The 20,854-nt window shown below is 46.7% G+C and overlaps 1 protein-coding gene across 1 annotated transcript in view; it reads right to left on the bottom strand.

The window, feature by feature from the left end:
• VASH2 (vasohibin 2) overlaps window positions 1-4,595 on the bottom strand; it is a 152,989-nt gene extending 148,394 nt beyond the window's left edge. The window contains exon 1 of the mRNA XM_077485754.1: window positions 4,468-4,595. The gene's annotated coding sequence lies outside the window, so the exon portion shown is untranslated. The remainder of the gene's footprint in view (window positions 1-4,467) is intronic.
• Between the last annotated feature and the right edge of the window lie 16,259 nt (window positions 4,596-20,854).

Here is a 20,854-nt window from a genome sequence, read left to right as displayed (position 1 = left end):
CAACATGATTTGGAATCACGGGCAGGAACGTGGCAATTCTGCCTGCAAAATGCAAATGGAGACTGGATGATGCCCTGCCTATTCACACCAGAGTGTTGTGTTGAAGAAGCCTGAAAATTACACGAGGTTCTTTTTTGGCAGAGTTCTATCTTTTCTTGTGACAACACTGAAGAAATGACACTTTGCTACAATGTAAAGTAGTGAGTGTACAGCTTGTATAACAGTGTACATTTGCTGTCCCCTCAAAATAACTCAACACACAGCCATTAATTTCTAAATCGCTGGCAACCAAAGTGAGTACACCCCCTATGTGAAAATGTCCAAATTGGGCCCAATTAGCCATTTTCCCTCCCCGGTGTCATGTGACTCATTAGTGTTACATGGTTTTAGGTGTGAATGAGGAGCAGGTGTGTTAAATTTGGCGTTATCACTTTCACTCTCTCATACTGGTCACTGGAAGTTCTACATGGCAAAGAACTCTTTGAGGATCAGAAAAAAAAAATTGTTGCTCTACATAAAGATGGCCTAGGCTATATGAAGATTGTCAAGACCCTGAAACTGATGTCATGTAACTCAGGTGTGAATGGGGAGCAGGTGTGTTAAATTTGGTGTTATCGCTCTCATTCTCTCATACTGGTCACTGGAAGTTCAACATGGCACAGGACTCTGAGGATCTGAAAAAAATAATTGTTGCTCTACATAAAGATGGCCTAGGCTATAAGAAGATTGCCAAGACCCTGAAACTGAGCTGCAGCACGGTGACCAAGACCAAAGAAGTTGAGTGCATGTGCTCAGCGACATATCCAGAGATCGCAAATAGACATACGAGTGCTGCCGGCATTGCTGCAGAGGTTGAAGGGGTGGAGGGTCAGCCTGTCAGTGCTCAGACCATACGCCACACACTGCATCAAATTGGTCTGCATGACTGTCATCCCAGAAGGAAGCCTCTTCTAGAGATGATGCACAAGAAAGCCCGCAAACAGTTTGCTGAAGACAAGCAGACTAAGGACATGGATTACTGGAATCATGTCCTGTGGTCTGATGAGACCAAGATAAATTTGTTTAGGTTCAGATGGTGTCAAGTGTGTGTGGCAGCAACCAGGTGAGGAGTACAAAGACAAGTGTGTCTTGCCTACAGTCAAGCATGGTGGTGGGAGTTTCATGGTCAGGTGCTGCATGAGTGCTGCCGGCACTGGGGAGCTACAGTTCATCGAGGGAACCATGAATGCCAACATGTACTGACATACTGAAGCAGAGCATGATCCCCTCCCTTCAGAGACTGGGCCGCAGGGCAGTATTTCAACATGATAACGACACCTCAACAAGCACACCTCCAAGACAACCACTGCCCTGCTAAAGAAGCTGAGGGTAAAGATGATGGACTGGCCAAGCATGTCTCCAGACCTAAACCCTATTGAGCATCTGTGGGGCATCCTCATACGGAAGGTGGAGGAGCACAAGGTCTCTAACATCCACCATCTCCGTGATGTCATCATGGCGGAGTGGAAGAGGACTCCAGTGGCAACCTGTGAACCTCTGGTGAACTCCATGCCCAAGAGGGTTAAGGCAGTGCTGGAAAATAATGGTGGCCACACAAAATATTGACACTTTGGGCCCAATTTGGACATTTTCACTTAGGGGTGTACTCACTTTTGTTGCCAGTGGTTTAGATATTAATGGCTGCGTGTTGAGTTATTTTGAGGGGACAGCAAATTCACACTGTTAAGGCTCCTTCACATGGACGTGTCTGTGTACGGAGCCCGCTCTGCTCAGCGGGGGATCGCTCCGCCGATCCCCGCTGAGCAGAAAGATGTCAGATCCATCTCTGCACACTGTGAAGGGACGGACCTGTCAGAGCGCTGCTCTCTCCTATGGGGGATCAGATGAGGACGGACCGTATAGTCCGTGGTCAGCCCATCCGATCCTCAGATAGATGGAAAAGTAGGTTTTTCCTCCGTCACACTTTTTCGGATCGGAGTGGGTCGGATGTCAGCGGACATGTCACCGCTGACATCCGACGCTCCATAGAGGTCTATGGATTGTCCATTCAGGTCCTCCTAAAAAACTGACAGGCGGGCCTGAACGGACAGTCCCTGTGAAAGAGGCCTTATACAAGCTGTACACTCACTACTTTACATTGTAGCAAAGTGTCATTTCTTCAGTGTTGTCACATGAAAAGATAAAATATTTACCTAAATGTGAGGGGTGTACTAACTTTTGTGAGACACTATATATATACACATATATATATATATATCTCCGTTCATCCAGCCAGAAAACTTGTGAGCTGATAATAGTCCAGAGGCAGAGAACACCGGAAGTTATCAGTTAGCATTGTTCTCTGCTATCTCCTGGGACTACAAAACAATAGGATCACCAGAAGAAAATTAAGTTGGAGAAAGTGTGAAAAGAGAAAACTAACGCAGCCAACACATCTAAAGACCTGTAGCTGCAATACTATAAATTTTCGTTCTTGTGTTTAGATCCACTTCAACTAATCCCCCTCCCCCCCTTCTCCTTGGAACTAACAAAAACACACAATTTTGAAAAACAATCTCCAAAATCACCCAAAAATGTTTATGTTCAAATGTGAGCGATGTTGTAGTGGAAGGCGACATATCACACATAATACTACAACCAAGATCTCGTCTAAGCATGTGCGGTCTCATGCAATGCCAGCCTTGTCAACACCCAAGTGAATGCAGGACGAAGTGGCACATATGTACGGCGCTTGCGTTCAGCAGATGGCGTCTGACGGTTCTGATCCGCACACAGCTGCGTCACTGTGAACTTAGTCAAAAATAATACACAAATGTACATAGCGCCATCATATACCAGCATGATGTATAGGCTGCCGATTGGTTTTCTGGACACACAGTAAAATAAATAAATAAAAAAACTGTAGCTTAAGACAAGTGATTAACAGCAATGATAATAATAACAACATATTACTACTAATATCGATAATAACAATGATGATTACAATTATAATAAGAAAAACAACAATGATGATCATGATTATAATAATAAAAATGAATACAAGGATGATAATAATAATAATAATAATAATAATAATAATAATAATAATGATACTACTACTACCAATCAGAATACTAAAGATGATCGTAATAATAAATAATAGAATAATAATGATGAAATAATAATAATAAAAAATAGAATAGTAATGACGATCATAATATCAATAATAATAAACAACAGAATACTGATGATTTATTATTATTGATATCATTAGTATTCTATTATTTATTATTGATATTATGATCATAAGTACTATTCAATTATTGTCATCATTATTATGATTGCCTTTAGTATTTTATTATTTATTGTGATTATGAATAGTATTTTATTTATTATGATCATTAGTATTCTATTATTATTGTCATCATCATCATTATGCTCTGATTTATTATTATCATTAGTATTTTACTTTTGTGATCATTAGTCTATTATTTAATATGATCATAATTAATACTCTGTTATTTACTTTACTGATATTATGATCCTAACAAAATACTAATGATGATCACAATAGATAATAGACTAATGCCCCGTACACACGATACGAAAATCGTACGGAAAATACCGCTTTCGATGCGATCGTACGATAATCGGATCGTTAGTACAGAGCTTTCGAGAGCCGATTCGAACAGTACATCCGATATTATTCTATCGGACGTGCACGGAAATTTTTTTCGTACGATGCTAGATCGTACGATTTTCGTGTAATCAGTACAGCTATCGTTCGAAAATGCAATACAAATGCATTACAACACATGACATCACGTACGAATTTTTTTTATGTCGTGCGGGAATTTTCGTGACTTTAGTAAACTCATCAGATTCGATCTGAGATTAGCATGCAATAAAAAACGGACGTTCATTCGTCCGATAATCTCATCGTGTGTATGGGGCATAATGATAATCACAATCATAAAATAGTAATGATAATCAAAATAATAAATCATAGAATAATAATAATATTTAATAATCATAATAAATAAGTCTATTGATAATCACAATAATACATAATAAAATACTAAAGACAATCATAATAATAAATCATAGAATAATAAATGACGATAATTGAATAGTAATTATGATCACAATAATCAATAATAATAAATACCAAAATACTAATGATGATAATAAATAATAGGCTACTGATAATCAATAATAGAATAGTACTGATGAGAAGTGATGTACAGGGTGTGTGGGATCTGACCTCTCCTATATAATAATGTACAATGTCCCCCCCAGTAATAATAGGACCCCCCCCATACAGTATGGATGGATGGAGGGGTCCGGTGATCACCGCGGTGTCCTCCATACACACTACACGGGGACTCCCTGCAGCACAGCGGCTCCGGATTGCGGCATCTCCCCCCCCCCCCCTCTCCTCCCCCCAGCTCTCCCGGAGGACTGAGCCCGGGTTGCGGCGCTGATTACCTGCAGTCCCCGGAGAGGGGAGTCCGGCCATCTCCCAGCGGCAGCCGGTTACACTAGAACGCTTCCCAGCCAGCTTGTTACATTGTGACACTGTCACCCGGCGGCCAGGGACGCTCCGCCGCTTGCCATTGGCCAGAACAACAAAGAAGGGCGGTGCCTGAGCGGAGGTGATTGGCAGCGGGGCTGTGTGGCTGGGCGGGGCTAGGAGGTGTGAATAAGAGGCGGGGATGTGGGCGTGTCGGTGTCTAGTAACTGAGCCGCTATAAAAGGGGATCTCCGGACGCATCGCTCCTGTTATAGATATAAAAACAAGGCAGATAATAACAAAGTGATACATTTAGTGGATAACGGAATATTGTAACCGTTTTTCCTGCCACTCTCATGTGTAGTACACAATGGCAGTGGGGGTATTACACAGTGTGTGTAAATCTGACCAGTTGGCATGGGTGTGCCAGGTGTGTCTGGGCATATCCTAATCACTATGTTTGGTGCCAATTACCCCTACTGCCTGGCAGTGCTGGGACAAGGTCATCTAGTGCCCAGGGCGAAGATGCTAGACGGTGCAAACACACCACCCCAAAACAAGAAAATGTATGTACATTATGCATCAACAAAAATACTCTACCCCCTCCCAAAAAGAAATTGAGCACTAATCTTCTCACTTGCCCCCAAGCATAACTTCCCTTTGCAAGCAAAAATTCTCCCACCATAATAATTCCCCCTCTTCCAGTACATATCACCCCTCCCAGATCAAATCCTCTCTCTTCCCTACCCCCCCCCCCAATCCTAGCTCAAATCCCCCTCCTAGCACTTATCCACCCCCCCCCCATTCCTCTCCTAGCACAAATTCCCCCCTCTAGCACTTATACACCCCCCATTCCCCTCCTAGCACAAATCCCCCCTTCTAGCACTTATCCTACCCCCCATTCCCCTTCCTATCACAAATCCCCCCAATCATCCCTACTAGCACAAATTCCATCCAACCTCCCATCTCAAATTCCCCTTTGTGTCCACAGATAATTCAGTTCTTTCAGGGTATCCCGTGTCTCTCTATACCCATCCAAGTTCAACTCAATAAAAATACATGTATCACCCTCTAGTTAGGTAGGTGCTAGAGTGAGGATTTTCCTGGAGAGTAGGACAATTTAGGCAGGCATGTGCTGATGGCTAGGGCTGTTTGTTTTCATTCTGGGATGGGAGTGGCTCAGGGTAGTAACTGGTGACTCATGGGCCGCATCACCGAGACTTTCCTCTTCTTTCTAGAGCTGGCTAGAAAGATCTGGAAAGAGATGAGGAGAGGAGGGGTGGAGCTGCCTGGGGTATTCTAAGGAGCCCTGACCAATCCCCATCCTGGATTGGCAGGGAGCAGGCCTCCATAAATACTCAAGGGTCAGCCCAGCTGGGGAGGAGTTGTTGGAAGGAAGAGCTGGAGTGAGAGAGTGTGAAGGCTCTCGGGGCCCATGGGGAGCTCCCCATTCTGGGGCAGGGGTGACCCTGGGCTGGGGCTCGGGTGCATCCAGGCAAGTAAAGAGATCCTGGAAGGAGAGGCACATGAGAGAGCAAAGAGGGCAGCGGGAGAGAACGCTTCTAAGAGTCTCCAGGGAGGACAACTGGTTGCAGCCAGGAGGGCTGGTGAGTGAGCACAATCGAGAGGACTGGGAAGGCACGCCGCAAGAGAACTGCAGTTTGAGATGGGTGCAGAACCAGAGGAGAGGACTGTGGGAAAGGCGGTGGGAAGAGGTCTTTGCAACCAGGCTGGTTGGCAGGGCCTATCTGGGAATGGTAGCTGAATAGAGGACAGCTAACAACCATTCTACACCCCAAAGAGCCGGAGGTCCCTGCCCGCAAAAAGGCAGTTTCACTGAGGCTTGACTGAAGTATTGTCAGGCCTAACCATGCAGTGCTAGCTAGTCTGGAGGAGTAACAGTCTGCAGCAAGGGACGTGCTGGAGGAGTGAAGAATAAGAGGCCTTAAGCAAGTGAGGCATTGGAGTGTATATACTGGATTGTGTAAAGAAGTCCCAAGCAAGTTTGCACTGAACATTCCCAGTCATCCCATAATTCCAAGTTTAATCCTCTCAAATAAAAAACAAAAAAGTTGATGGACTGGTTGGTCTACGTCTCTGAGGGAATGAGGTGAATGTCTGGCTGGGCAGGGTGACAGGTCAACCACTGCATTCAGCAACCCCTACGGAGGCATGGCTACATACAAAAGACACCCCTAGACTGTTTATTAGAGACAGTAAAAAGGAGAAGATGCCGTGTTCCTGGATGTGTGAATACTGAGTTTGGGCAAACAGGACCACCAAAACCAGCAATTCCCACAGGAGTGCACTACAAATGTTATGGGACTCAAGGGGATTTAGGGAAAAAAAGGCTAAAGGACTCAAGTGGTCAATGCACTAATTTAAGCAAACCCATTCAATAAACAATACAAGGTGCCCATAGAGCCCTATGTATAAGTCGGCTCCAAAGAAACAGCTACAATGGTAGGATATATTTATGAAGCAGAGCTTCAGCCTCCCCTTCAACTTTTTCCTTTTTACCTTCTGCCATGCTTCCTGGCTTCTCTCACATAATTAAGTTAATTTATCAGTACCTGTGGCTGCCTAGGGCGCCTAGCCGCCTACATCATGCATCCCAGGCATATGCCAAAAGGATGTCTCTTCATGGTTTTTGCAGCCTCCCCACCAATGACTTGGTTCACGCACATCACCATAGGCTGCTGCACAACCCAAAAGAGACTGCCAGCATCTCCTGTTGACGTCAAAATAACATGGCAGAGCAGGGAAATGTGTGCTGTAGTGGATCCCTAGAGAAAACCCCTGGATCATCAAGTGTGTAAGTAGGTTTTGTGCACAACCTGGCTATAAAGATTAGGTGGGACAGAGTGAAGTGCCTCTTTAAGGGCTGACGACAATTTTCCAGCTGTAGCACCCTCCAAACGTGGAATAGGCTGCTGGGTGCATTTAGCTTGGCCCCCCTGTAATCAGAGGAGCCAGGGTTGATTGTTTAGGTCTCACATTCTGCTACTTCTCCCTGCCTTCTAGAGGATTTTAGAATAATAATAGGAGCAAGAACAGATTTGGCAGCCTGAATATTTATGGGACTCCAGCTAATCCCTCTGGAGTTGTGCCCAGAAGGTGGTGGAAGAGCCCATAAAGAGTCTGAAGCCTGGGGCAGGGGAGCAGAGTTCCTGGGTCCAGTCCTTCTGGAGGAGAACCCTGTGCACAGGGCTCTGCCCCTGGGGCCAGAGTTCTAGAAAAGTCAGGAAGACATTGAGGTCATAGCTAGGCTTAGCTGGGGGGGCCTATTCGCAAGCTTGAGTCCGGGGATCAAGTTGGGTCTGAAGAAGCTCACTGGAAGGAGCCATTAGCAAGTTGGTGGGAAATTGTCCTGGACGGCTGTCTGGGTGGACGTGTGTTGTACTGCCCAATCTGCTAGGCCAGAGACTGGACCTATTCCGGGCACATACGGCTGCTAGGTTGTCTGAGGGCCTATCCAGAAGCAAGAGAGCAGCGCAGAGTTGGGATTGTGGCTTGCAGTCCAACCAAAACGGATGGTTCTGTTGGCTGGAGAATCTGTCATGGTCAGAGGTAGAGCGGAAGCTGTCGCCACTAAAGGTTGAACCACCTTATTATCAGGGACCACAATGAGTAGCTGAAGCAAGTACCGGAGCAAAATTCTCACCAACCGAGGACGGTGAAGAATCGGGGAAACTTAGGTGGGTATCAAGCCAGGGACCCAGCCAGTAGAGGTGACGCTTGCAGAGCAGCCTTGTGTGTCAAGCCAGAGACCGAGCAGGCCATTGCAGGGAAGCTTGAGAAGTATCTTGAGTGCCAAGCTAGGGACCCAGCAGAGAGGCGGGAGAGATGCTTGAGGAAGAAACTACCGCGAAGATTGGAGGAGGTCAAGGGATTCAGTGGCAGTGAATCATCTAGTCTAGTGAGAGACTGGGAGCTCAGTGGGTTGAAGAACTACAGGAAGTGATTGTAGTGGAAGTGAAGGAACTGTTACACTTTGTATTAGAAACCGTTAAGGACTGTTGCCATAAGAGACAGCATTTCTACACATTGAGATGTCTCGTTGGATGCCTTTCCCTGCATGGCTGTCCTCCTGTTTAAGTCTCTGAGTCTGCCAATTAATCTTGCAACTACCTAAGGGTGTTCTGGCCCTAACCCTTACTCCCAAAGTTCTATTAAGAGAAATAAAATCTAATTTGCATTCAAAAAGTGTCTGGCGCCCAATGAATCTAACTGCTTTACTCCTACAATGCCTCACAACCCCCCATATAGAGAAGGATGTCAGCTATCTCTGGCCATGGAGGTTCTCATTAGACGGAAGGAGGCCTGGGACCTTGCTACACTAGGAAGAGCCTGGTGGATATCAGCAGAAGGCAACCGATGATCCTTTGGCTACATGAGTAAGCAACCCCATTGCTGAAGAGTGACTGTATGTAGCTGATAAACTCTGGAAGGTACAGGTCACCGTTAGCAAAGAGATTCTATGGGATTTCCAATTTCCTTTTGAACTTTACAGCCAGAAAGTGAGGCATCCTCAACCCTCCTACATAGACAACACGACTCCCAAACAAAGAAGTAAAATTGGGGGAATTTATCAAAACTAGAGCAGTCAAAAAAAAAAATAGGAAAATGAATTCATGTGTAGCACCCTCTAGTGTGTGTTAGGTGTAAGGTAGTTTTTTTTGTAGAGTAGGTTTGTTAGTGTAGGTAAATTTATTCAGCTCAGGGCTAAGCCTGAGCTGTGAATCTGGGTCAGGGTTCAATAACTCAGGGCTAGATGACTCATCCTAGAAGCCTCTTTGGTGCTTCCCCTTCATTTCTGGGACATTAGAGAATGTTCTAGAATCTAGACCAGGGGTCTCAAACTGGGCCCTCCAGTTGTTGCGAAACTACAAGTCCCATGAGGCATTGCAAAACAGACAGTTCCAAGCATGACTCCCACAGGCAGAGGCATGATGGGACTTGTAGTTTCGCAACAGCTGGTTGGCAACAGCCAAATAGTGGGTGGAGGCTAGGAGGAGCTGCTTGGAATATTCATGAGGGCCTCAGCTAATCTGCAGTAAAGGGCTGGCAGGGGGCATGTCACCTCATAAATAGGCATGAGTCATGCCAGCAGGGGCAGTCGGTGGAAGATGGAGATGGAGTGCTGAGGAGGCTGTCAGTGGTCCTCAAGGGTGCCTCCTAGTGTGAGGGGGGGATGACCTTGGGCCGGGGCTCGGGTGCTAGAAGGATGCTGCCAAAAACACATTGAGGAAGTCCTTCCTTGGGGCATGGGAGCAAGGAGAGAGGACAGCAGGAGCAGGTCAGTGCTACTGGAAGATCTCATGAGAGTCAGCCTGGTGCACTGGTGAGTATCAGTCTGGAGAAGTTAGCTTGGAGGGCTAGTAAAGGGGCAGCTGCAGCCAAGTGGGTTGGCAGTGCCTGAAGAGGTGGTGCTGGGATCAGTAACCACAGGAGGAAGAGTACAAGCTGGACACTAATCTGTTTACTACACAACCAAGGGTCCTCGGGCTCCTGCCTGTAATGGGCCATTGATTCTAATCTGACTAAGGCCTGGTTGACACCTATGCATTTTTTAGTGCGTTTTCAGTTTTGCAGAAACAAACTACAGTCCATTTAACATGGTTTTCTATGGGTCACGTCCACATCTATGCATTTTATGGAAAGGGCCAGAGACTTTTTTCTGGTTTTTGGTTCCATACACTTCAATGGATCAAAAACATGTATTGAAAAAAAAATGCACCCAGAATATGCAAATTGCAACCTGCATAAGTGTGAACCAGGCCTAGTGAGTAGTGAGTAGGAGCGGCACTTCCCTTCCCCATTACTAAGCAAGTGAGTGCTGGAGGAAGAAGTGGAGTTGTATATAGAGACTGTATGTAGGAAGAGTGTCCCTGAAGCTCTGCTCAAGTTAAGTGGACATCCCATATCATCCCACCCCTAAGTTATTACCCTCAATAAATAACAAAAACAAAGTCACGGACTGTTCTCTGTCTCAAGAGTGCATGTCAAAATTTGGTGTGCCTGGCTGTACAGGGTGGGGGATCCCAGTTTAACTGCGGCTCCTTAGGGGGTGCTTTACACATGGTTTAACCTTTAACCACTTGCTTACTGGGCACTTAAACCCCCCTCAGTCCCAGACCAATTTTCAGCTTTCAGCGCTGATGCACTTTGAATGACAATTGCGCGGGCATACAACACTGTACCCAAATGACATTTTTATCATTTTTTTCCCACAAATAGAGCTTTCTTTTGGTGGTATTTAGTTACAGCTGGGAGTTTTATTTTTTGCTAAACAAACAAAAAAAGATACAAAAAAAAATCATGTTTTAATAGTTTGTTATAAAATTTTGCAAACGGGTCATTTTTCTCCTTCATTGAAGTGCGCTGATTAGGCGGCACTGATAGGCTGCACTGGTGGGCACTGATGGGCTGCATTGGTGGGCACTGATAGGCTGCATTGGTGGGCACTGATAGGCTGCACTGGTAGGCACTGATAGGCATAGTTAAGGCGGCACTAATAGGCACAGATAAGGCGGCACCGATGGGCACAGATAAGGCGGCACTGATGGGCAAAGATGGGCACGGATGGGTGGCACGGATGGGTGGCACGGATGGGTGGCACGGATGGGCACTGATAGGTACCACTGATAGATGGGACTGATGGGCACTGATAGATGGCACTGATAGGTGGCACTGCTGGGCACTGATGGGCGGCACTGATGGGCACAGATATGTGGCACTGGGGTGCAGCACCTTTGAGGCAGATTGTGGGCACTGCTGGGTGGCACTGTGGGTGGCACTGCTGGGTGGCACTGTGGGCACTGCTGGGTGGCACTGTGGGCACTGCTGGGTGGCACTATGGGCACTGACGGGGGGCACTTACTTTTATTAAATGTGGCACTGCAGGGGGCAGGTGGGCACTGGCAGGGGGCAGGTGGGCACTAGCAGGGCTGGCCGTGATCGGGACATCAGTCCCGATCACGGCCGCCGGTGATCGGCTTTTTTTTTTCTCCTCGCGCTGTCAGCGCGAGGAGGAATAATAGCCGATTACCGGCTCCGTTATATCACATGATCAGCTGTCATTGGCTGACAGCTGATCACGTGATAAGGGGTCGGGATCGACCCCTTGCACGGATCGGTGATCAGGCGAGTCTCATGGACTCGCCGATCACAGAGCGCGCTGCGCGCGCCCCTTAGGGGGCGCGCAGGCCGCTCGTACACTGGACTACGTCTATTGACGTCGTCCCGGAAAAGGAGATCCGCGCTGTAGCCGTCATTTGGCTATAGTGGTTAACAACGGTAGGAAGATCAGATGACCATAAAACGAACAGGCAAGAAATGATTGGGGCAATGGCTGCCTAATGATCACTTGGAGATCGACTCTCTCTTAAAGGGTCAGACTCTTGTACGCTAATGCCCTGTACACACGGTCTGACTTTCCGACGGAAAATGTGCGATCGGATCATGTTGTTGGAAAATCTGATCGTGTGTGGGCTCCATCTGACTTTTTGCGTCGGAATTTCCGACACAAAGTTTGCGAGCTGGATCTAAAATTTTCTGACAACAAAATCCGATCGTTTAAATTCCAATCGTGTGTAGACAATTCCGACGGACAAAGTGCCACGCATGCTCAGAATAAATTATGAGACGAAAGCTATTGGATACTACCCTCTTTATAGTCCCGTCGAATGGGTTCTACGTCACCGCGTTCTGAACGATCGAACTTTGTGCGACCGCGTGTATGCAAGACAAGTTTGGGCCAAAATATGCAGTGAAAAAAAATCAGATTTTGACGTCGGAAAGTCCAACCGTGTGTACAGGGCATAATTGTTGCAATTGACTTCTGAGCACAGCAATTGCCCCAGTTACACTTTTCATGTTTTTGTAATTGAGAAATTCGGGGAAAGAACACACTTTTGTAACATGACGGCCATGTGATGAGCTATTTATAATCTGTTTATTCTTTGGTTTTGAATATCTTGCTTGGAGAAAAATAAGTTCATGTTCTACAATGGTTGGAAATGATAGATGAAAAAGAAGCCTATTTCGGACACAATCATGCCTCTGTGTGTTCTAGACAGATATATTGGAGCAGATTGGAAACCTCCACACTCACTGAAGATGACATTCAACCTTCAGTGTAGGTACTTTTGCAGATCACGTGCCTTGTAGTTGAGATTCTGCAGCATTTTGGCTGGTGAAGAAGCGATGCCTTAGGAGAAGGTGAGAGTTCTTCTTGCTGGTGCCCTAGGAACAGGTCAGCACTCTCTTTAGCAAACCTCTTACTGGCACCATAAGAGGAGGTGAGTGTTCTCTATAGTGATACTATTAGTGATGTCCAGTTCATGAACGAATCGTTCTTTTGAATCGGTTCTTTTTAGTGAACTGATTCGTTTGAAACAGTTCACTCTGCACTCAGTACATAGCAGAGCAGCAGAGCTGGCAGTGGTAATATGATCCTAGAGTGAGAGAGCTCGGCCCCTCCCTGCAACCAATCAGCTGACTCAAAGCACAGTGACACTCAGGAACTGGATACAAACTTAAAACAAGAGCCAGGAGTACACAGTACACCGAGTTAAAGAATCGTACAAGTTACCGAGTTAAAGAATCGTATCAGTTTTTAGAACACAGTACACTGAAAGAACCATGAGTCACCACCAGTAAAACAATACACTAAACCAATGAGGTAGCAGCAGTGATCAGGTGGTACGGACAGCCTAAGGACCTTTCACACTCATGCGACTTGTCCTGCGACTTGAGACTGCAAAGTCACTTGACAAGTCACACCCCATGATTTCCAACGAGTTCAGTTCATATCTGTGCGACTTCAAAGTAGTTTTTGTACTACTTTTGTCTGACTTTGATGCGACTTGTGGCAGAGACCTCAAGATTACACAAACATTGCTTCAAGTCATGGCAAAAATCATGGCAAAAGCACTTGACTTTCAAGTGGCACAAGTGTGAAAATAGCCTTAACGATTGGATTTTACTACCAGGGGTACTTCGCCCATGGTAGTGGTAGTAAAATCTGATCATCATTCCTGCGCATGCGCTGTAAAGACTATGGGAAAATCTGATGGCTAGCAATGTTAACTGGGAAGTTGGCCCATCAGAATGCAGTTCACATGCACAAAAACCCACTTTTCATTTAGGCTCCATTTCCACTTGTGCAACTTGTCCTGCGACTTTGTACTCTATGATTTCCAATGAGTATTATTCGTATCTGTGCGACTTCAAAGTAGTCCCTGCACTACTTTGGTCCCACTTTGATGCAACTTGAGATCCATAGACCTCCGGAATACACAGGCATTGCTTTAAAGTCGCATCAAAATTGCGGCAGAATTGTGCAACTTTCAGGCTGCGTTAGCCTGAAAAGCCAGAAAGTTGTACGATTCTGCCACGACTTGAAGCCATGCCTGTGTATTCTGGAGGTTTATGGACCTCAAGTCACATTACAATGGGACCAAAGTAGTGCAGGGACTACTTTGAAGTCGCTGTGACTTGAAGTCGCACAGATATGAATGGTACTCATTGGAAATCGGGTACTTCTTGTCATGCAACTTTGCAGTCCCAAGTCGCAGGACAAGTTGCACAAGTGGAAACAGAGCCTAAATGAAAAGCGCGGTTTGTGTGCATGTGAACTGCATTCTGGGGCAACTTCACAGGTAACATTGCTATCCATCAAATTTGCGGAAACCTAGGCTCAGGGCCGGTTCACACTGCAGCATAGTGCAAAATCGCATGCGATTTGCACTGCAGTGCAAATCACAGGCGATGTCCGTGCAATGCGATTTCAGCCATACAGATAGTATGGTTGAAATCGTATCGCATTCGGACTAAACTCGCACAGGACCCTTTTTTTGGTCCGCACCAGAATCGGATCGCATAGCACTCATGCGATCCGATTCATGTCCAAACTGACACTTCGCAGTGCGACATGCGAACTGAAATGGGGGTGCCATTAACATTGTATGACACTCCCCAGCAGTTCGCATGTGTCGTTGTGAACTGTCGTGCGAGTTGGGTGCGATGCAGGAACCCATCGTGGAATCGCAGGGTTCCCGCATCGCACAAGTGTGAACCCAGCCTAACACAGCTGTTTGTGTATCACCAAAATGCATGACGCTGCGCTAATCTGACAACAATGGAATAATTGTCAATTGACAACAATTGTGCTCTGCGCCGATGAACTAAATCAAAGTAAACGTTCCCAGGAGGACCTGCCAACCTTCTGTGTGAATCAGTCTTCTGATTCTACTCATTTAAGAAGGTTGAATCAGAGCTTCGGTTCACTTGCTTGTCAGTAGACTCAGCAAGTGAACCGAAGAACCGAAGAATCGATTCATTGAATCGGTTCATTTCAGTGAGCAGTTCGAAATGAACCGATTCATTTTAAAGATCCGAACTTCCCATCACTAGATACTATTACCTCGCAATTGAGCAGCATTTTTAACCACGCCCAACTTTAGCTTCAAGGAGCAGGGCCGCAACGGGTGAACAGGAGGGGGGCTGCCCTGGGCGCGGTGGAGATTTTGAAGGGTTATGCTAGAATAGTTGATTTGGAGGAGGGGATTTGTACTAGGAGAGTGGATTTTTGTTAGGAAGGGGGATTTGGGGGTGGGGGGAGGATTTGTGCTAGTAGGGATGATTGAAGAGATTTGTGCTAGGAGGGGGAAATTTGAGGAGGAGGATAAGTGCTAGAATAGGGGATTTGTGCTGGGAGAGGGGGATTTGGAGTGGGGGGGGGGGATTTATGCTCAGAAGAGAAGTTTGAGGGGGAGTAAATTTTTGTTAGAAAGTAGAATTTAAAGGGGGGGGGGGGAGGGTTGTGCTAGTTGGGATGATTTAAGGGGTTTGTTCTAGGAGGGGAAATTCAAGGTGGAAGATGTGCTACAAGATGGGATTTAGGGAGATTTGTGCTGGGATAGGGGATTTTGGAAGGGGAGATTTACGCTCAGAAAGGAGGTTTTAGGGGGAGGGGATTTCTATTAGGAAGAGGGATTTGGGGAGGGGGAGGATTTGTGTCGGTAGGGAAGATTAAATGTATTTGCGCTAAGAGGGGAATTTTGAGGAGGAGGATATGTGGTGGGAGATGGGATTTAGGGGGAATTGTGCTGGGAGAGGGGGATGGGGGGGTGAATTTATGCTCAGAAGGGAAGTTTGAGGGGGAGTGAATTTCTGTTAGGAAGGGGGTTTTGGGGGGGGGGGGATTTGTGCTAGTAGGGATGATTGGGGGAATATTGGGGGGGGGATAAGTGTTAGAAGAAGGGATGGGGGGGTCATGCTAGGAGGGGGAATTGGGGAGGGAGAGGATTTGAGCTGGGAGGGGGTATTTGTACTGGAAGAGTGGGAATTATTTTGGGTGGAGAATTTTGCCTTGCAAAGGGAATTTATGCTGAGGAGAGGGAAGGGAGAGGATTTTCGCTGACGCCTAATGCTCATACATTTTGGGTGGGGAGGGGGCACCATTTGGCATCTTCGCCCTGGGCTTCTAGATGATCTTGTCCCACTACTGTTCATGGGTGTACACATGCCGCTCCGGCAATGCTTTGCTGCCCAGGCAGGGATTGCACCCTATTTTGTATTCGGCGGGCACTAACGCCCACTCACGTGAATGGAGCCGCGCCTGCAACTGCCCCACAGTTGCTCACAATACATGCAGTTGCAGGGCGACAGTGCAGCATCTGGGGGCCAGTTCACACCAGGAATTACACAGGAATGCGCTGCACATTCCTGTGCGATTCACATGCAGTTCTGTATGGTGCCATTTCAGCCCATTCATCAAAACCGCACTGCAAGCAAATCACATGGTACTTCTGTACCATACAATCCAGTGTGGGCAAACGCACTGCATTTGTGACCTGCATTTGGGGTGTCATTAAAGTGGTTCTAAAGGCAGAAGGTTTTTTCTGATTGGCTGAGACAATCAAAGTAAGTGAGCCAATGAGGAGAGAGACGGGGCAGGGCCAAGCCGTGGTTCCATGTCTGAATGGTCACACAGAGCAGCGGCTCAGTTCAGGTGTCCCCATAGCAAGCTTCTCACTCTGGGCACACTTGGCAGGAGGGAGGGGCCTGGAGTGCCAGTGAGGGACCAGAGAAGAGGAGGATCAGGGCTGCTCTGTGCAACACCATTACACAGAGCAGGTAAGTATAACATGTTTGTTATCTTAAACAAAACAAAAAAAAGCGAGACACTGATATTATTATTATACAGGATTTATATAGCGCTGACAGTTTGCGCAGCGATTACAACATTAGGGCAGACAGTACAATTACAATAAAATTCAATGTAGGGGGGGGGGATCAGAAGACCCTGCTCGTTAGAGCTTACAATCTAGGAGGGAGATAATATCACTTTAATTTATCATTGACACCCGCTGCAAATCGCAACTGCAGTGGGTTTTCCGTACCACATTCTTGTCAAGCATCAGTCCTTGCTGCTAGTGTAAATGAGCACTTACTGGTAACATAGGGGCTGGTGAGTGTTTTATTTAGTGACCCTCTTGCTGGCGCCATAGGAGTAGGTTAGTGTTCTCTTTAGCGATCACTATGGAATCTTTCACACGGCCGGCCAGTGGGCAGTAAAAATAGATGGTTGAGCCATAGTTTACCACCCACTTAAATTCTACTATTGTAGCTGCAGGGGGCTGTACAAATGCTTTAGCCCTGATACTTTGCTTTGTGGTCATGGCAATTTTAGTTCCGCTTGCAGAGTTTGACAGGCGGCACTGCTTGTTAAAGCAGTCATTAAAATATTACTAAACCCAGGAACCTGCATTCATTATATCTGGTCTTCCACAGTACACAGAACATGGAAATGCAATTCTTTTAGTAAATATAAACTGCTAAATACCTTTTCTCATCAGCAGTATATAGCAGTCTTGTGACTTCTATCGCTGTCTGCTTAAAGCTTATAGGAGGAGTTTTCATTTTCCCCTGACCTGCTGTCTGGATAGTACTGATTGGCCCTGTGCTGATCACATGCACTGTCCCAAGAAAATCTCTAGCAAAACACACCAAAGTGAGCATGTGCAGCCTGACTTCTAATGCTCTGTTCTATGAGGAAATGGTCTGGAGTTGGTGGAAGAAAGGACGTATCAGACCCCTTTCACACTGAGGCATTTTTCAGGCATTTTAGTGCTAGAAAGAGCCTCTAAATAGCGCGTGAAAACCGCCTCCCATTCATTTCAGTGTGACTTTTCACACTAGGGCCATGCGCTTGCGGTAAAAGTCCTGCAAGCAGCATCTTTGGGGCGGTTTGGTAGCGCGCTCCAAAAATGCATGCCCATTGAAATGAATGGGCAGCACTTCCAAAGTGCTTCGGAAGCACCGCAACATGGGTGTTTTTAACCCCTTCTTTGGGGTTAAAAGCACCCAGATAGCAGTCGAAAAGTGGTGCTAAAGCGACGCTTAACCACTTGCTTACTGGGCACTTAAACCCCCGTCATGCCCAGACTAATTTTCAGCTTTCAGCGCTGATGCACTTTGAATGACAATTGCGCGGTCATACAACACTGTACCCAAATGAAATTTTTATCATTTTTTCCCCACAAATAGAGCTTTCTTTTGGTGGTATTTAATTACAGCTGGGAATTTTATTTTTTGCTAAACAAACAAAAAAGATGCAAAATAAAAAAAAATAAAAAATCATGTTTAATAGTTTGTTATAAAATTTTGCAAACAGGTCATTTTTCTCCTTCATTGAAGTGCGCTGATGAGGCGGCACTGATAGGCTGCACTGGTGGGCACTGATAGGCTGCATTGGTGGGCACTGATAGGCTGCACTGGTGGGCACTGATAGGCTGCACTGGTGGGCACTGATAGGCATAGTTAAGGCGGCACTAATAGGCACAGATAAGGCGGCACCGATGGGCACAGATAAGGCGGCACTGATGGGCAAAGATGGGCACGGATGGGTGGCACGGATGGGTGGCACTAAGGGGCACTGATAGGTACCACTGATAGATGGGACTGATGGGCACTGATAGGTGGCACTGATAGGTGGCTCTGATAGGTGGCACTGCTGGGCACTGATGGGCGGCACTGATGGGCACTGGTAGATGACACTGATGGGCACGGATATGTGGCACTGGGGTGCAGCACCTTTGTTGAGGCAGATTGTGGGCACTGCTGGGTGGCACTGTGGGCACTGCTGGGTGGCACTGTGGGCACTGCTGGGTGGCACTGACGGGGGGCACTTATTTTTTATTGAGGTGGCACTGGCAGGGGGCAGGTGGGCACTGGCAGGGCTGGCCGTGATCGGGACTGATGTCCCGATCACGGCCGCCGGTGATCGGCTCTTTTTTTTTCGATTACCGGCTCTGTTGTATCACATGATCAGCTGTCATTGGCTGACAGCTGATCACGTGATAAGGGGTCGGGATCGACCCCTTGCTCGGATCGGTGATCAGGCGAGTCTCATAGACTCGCCGATCACAGAGCGCGCCGCGCCTGCCCCTCAGGGGGCGCGCAGGCCGCTCGTGCACGGGACGACGTCAATAGACGTCGTCCCGGCAAAGGAGGTCCGCGCTGTAGTCGTCATTCGGCTATAGCGCGGGTCTCAAGTGGTTAAACAGCAGTAACGCGCAACTAGAAACGAGTGCCGCTTTACAGCTAACGCGACCGCAGTTCAGTGTGAAAGGGGTCTCAGAGAAGACAGGATCCAACAGCCTTTTTACACAATGTGGAGGATTAACCTCCTGGGTATACCAAGCATGCTATGCTGCATATACAGATTTTACTGTTTAAATGAGAGCAAGCTACAGCCATGGGGATGGTATTTTAACACACAATCCCTCTTGGGATTTAGAAAAAAAAAAAAAAAACACATTTAAGAGGTGGCAGGATCACTTCCTGAACATCTGGCAGCCACTGTTCCCCTGCCTTCTGAAAAGTAATCCACAGTAGATTACTTTTCACAAACACAGTAGACACTGTTGCTCCTGTGAAAAAGCCCCAACTGGTGCCATAAGAACAGGTGACTGCTCTTCTTGGTGATCCGATTCCTGACGAGTTGTTGGCACCAATAGGATGAGTAGGGTGTCCTATCTATAATGTAGCTTTGAAAATGAAAACTTTTCTCTAAACACAATCATATTTCACATTGCAAGCATACTTTCCATGTCAGGTACAGCGTGACTGCCCCCTACAGGAGGCACACACTCATTGAAGGTTTGAATAGAAGAGTGACACACAAAGATGAAGAATAAAGAGATAATGGTAATTGTTTAGATATAGAGATATGAAATAATTTCTGTTTATTGCTGTATAACATGTAACCCCCTGTCATTGGACGGTGTGCAGGCCATCATTGTAGGCTGACATTACTTATCTCCTACTCTGAACCCTACACATGCAAATCTCACCTCCTCTTTATTTTTTAGAATCATGCGAGCTAAAAGATTTATGGGCATAAGTGCCTACACCTACATATATGTATCTCATTTCCTACTCTATATGGACCATATTTGCATTTGTTAGCTTGGAGTTTTCTGCCAGGAAGATCTGAGGTTCATACATTCAGGGGCGGGTCCAGAGTCTAGTCTCGGGAGGGGCACTGCCAGAAAATACGTTCTTTTGTGGCCAATTTATTGGGAAAATGGCTGGTGTTGGTGCTTCAATCATCACGGCACCATGGTTGATATGGTGTCAGGATGATTGAAGCGCATTATTTCTATTATTACATTGTTATATAAAATGAAATTGTTCAACTCACCATAATGCAAAATCAGTGGGAGCCCTAAGCATGCCACTTGCCACGTCACCTGTCACCAGATGCGGATTGTCACTTGCCACGTCGCCTGTCACCAGATGCAGATTGTCACTTGCCATGTCACCTGTCACCAGATGCAGATTGTCACTTGCCACGTCACCTGTCACCAGATGCAGATTGTCACTTGCCATGTCACCTGTCACCAGATGCAGATGGTCACTTGCCACGTCGCCTGTCACCAGATGCGGATTATCACTTGCCACGTCGCCTGTCACCAGATGCAGATTGTCACTTGCCACGTCACCGGTCACCAGATGCAGATTGTCACTTGCCACGTCACCGGTCACCAGATGCGGATTGTCACTTGCCACGTCGCCTGTCACCAGATGCAGATTGTCACTTGCCACATCGCCTGTCACTAGATGCAGATTGTCAATTGCTACGTTGCCTGTCACTAGATGCAGAATGTCACTTGCCACCTCGCCTGTCACCAGATGCAGATTGACATTTGCCGCTTCACCTGCCACACGTTGTGGATTGTTGCTTGCTGTGCTTGCCCACCAAGCCTCCTGCCCACTCACCAACCGAGCCGGCCAACAGCCCAGCTCGCCCGCTCTCTCACCCGTGGAGCCGGCCAACAGCCCAGCTCG

The sequence above is a fragment of the Lithobates pipiens genome, unplaced genomic scaffold, assembly GCF_037356315.1.
Source record: "Lithobates pipiens isolate NorthernLeopardFrog02 unplaced genomic scaffold, aLitPip1_a1.2 Scaffold_18, whole genome shotgun sequence".
In the NCBI taxonomy this organism is placed as follows: domain Eukaryota; kingdom Metazoa; phylum Chordata; class Amphibia; order Anura; family Ranidae; genus Lithobates; species Lithobates pipiens.
Note: the sequence above shows the minus strand (reverse complement) of the source record. Positions and strands in the feature narration are given on the sequence as shown.